Raw genomic sequence first — 1,531 nt, 5'->3', positions numbered from 1 at the left:
TGGGATTGGAGGCCGGAGCTCTGGCGGGCCGTGGAGAAGAGGACGTTGCTCTGTGGTGGTTTGTGTAGAAGATAGGGCAGGTGGTGTTGGCGTTGAGCACCTGTATGTTTGAAGGGAGCAGCAGCAGCAGCTGGAAGTTGGGAGTGTTTGTTGGGTTTGTGAAGAAGGGTGCTGGGTGGGCAAGAGTAGTGTGCAGGGCCACGTGGGTGAGAGGTTTCTCTGTGAGAGCTGAGGGGAGGTGAGGTGAGTTGGAGGCTGTGTGCTGGGGAATTAGCTCAAGTGGTAGAGCGCTCGCTTAGCATGTGAGAGGCAGCGGGATCGATGCCCGCATTCTCCAATGCTTTTCAGCCCCATGCCTGCATTCTTGGCACAATGGACACCGTGACCTCTGGAGCTGCATCGGGAGACCTCTGTGTGCTGGGCGACAGAGGATGGAGAGAGTTCCTGAAGGCAACTTGATCAAGTACAGAATGGGATCTTTGGCAAAGAAAGTGCTTCTCAGCATCATCTCATACTTTGGCAATGGTGCCAAGAGTACCATGCCCGTTTGGAGCCATAATGTACAATTAAAATTCATTAGATACGAAAGTTCAGAACTCTAGCTGGCCAGCAGGACGTTTATGGCGCTCTCGCACTTTCCCTGAAAGAAATATCATTCAATATTGGACTATCCATGGCATGGCAAAATGAATTATTTTTTTCTGGAGAGAAGCAGAATTCCTTATTGCGAACACACACTAGCATGTTGCCTGGCAAATAGGATCCTGTATTCTACTCTGGAATTTGTGAGAAGAAGAAAGAATGGTGGATGTCACTGAATTGTTGAGCCGTTAAGAAGATAAGCAGAAACTGACTTTCTCTCATTAGGGTAACAAAGCAGTGGAATTGTGTCCACTGGTGCTGTTTACTCTCTATTTTTGCTGGCAGGCTTGAACTTTGGCTACAAATGCAGCAAAAGCCCTCTTCTGAATACTCAAAGCTTCTTACAGGTGGAGTTTGTCTATAGAAGGATCTCAGCACAGGATGGAGTGTGCAGCCTGAAAAAAAGGGATGGGGATTTTATGTGGGATTTTTCCAGTTGTTCTGAGACTGCAGAGGAGTCAGGAGAGCGGATGAATGATGATGAGGTGCCAGAGCAGAGGTCAAAAGTGAGTGGTGTGTGATTGGGTGGAGAGAAGTATCTTGCGGATGTGTGTCCTGTGTTTCTGGCAACGTAGAGAGTGTTCGGGAAGGCTGTGCTGTTTTTCGAGTGGTGCTACTGGAGAGGTGAGTACCTGAAGTCCCGTTGAAGGTGCAGGGGTGTTGGTTGTGAGCGTGTTTGTGTGTGGAATGGGAGCAGAGGCATGGTTGTGCTGTGTTATGGCCTTAGGCATAATGGGGATGGGAGCGTGAAGGGTGTGGTGCAGGGCAGGTCCCTGTGATTCCTTCGATAGCTCAGCTGGTAGAGCGGAGGACTGTAGGCTCCCTTGACACGGCCATCCTTAGGTCGCTGGTTCAACTCCGGCTCGAAGGAGTGCTCTTTTGGCTCTTG

General features: G+C 50.0%; 2 non-coding genes across 2 annotated transcripts; both read left to right on the top strand.

Moving 5' to 3' along the window:
* Positions 1-264: 264 nt before the first annotated feature.
* Positions 265-337, top strand: TRNAA-AGC. The gene has a single exon. It is a non-coding gene; the product is annotated as a tRNA-Ala (tRNA).
* A 1,086-nt stretch (positions 338-1,423) lies between these two features.
* On the top strand, positions 1,424-1,513 carry TRNAY-GUA. The gene is given in 2 exon segments: positions 1,424-1,460; positions 1,478-1,513. It is a non-coding gene; the product is annotated as a tRNA-Tyr (tRNA).
* The last annotated feature ends 18 nt before the right edge of the window (positions 1,514-1,531 follow it).

The sequence above is a fragment of the Meleagris gallopavo genome, unplaced genomic scaffold (genome assembly GCF_000146605.3).
Source record: "Meleagris gallopavo isolate NT-WF06-2002-E0010 breed Aviagen turkey brand Nicholas breeding stock unplaced genomic scaffold, Turkey_5.1 ChrUn_random_7180001845881, whole genome shotgun sequence".
NCBI lineage: Eukaryota > Metazoa > Chordata > Aves > Galliformes > Phasianidae > Meleagris > Meleagris gallopavo.
The sequence above is the reverse complement of the archived record's forward strand: the minus strand, read 5'-3'. Positions and strand labels throughout refer to the sequence as shown.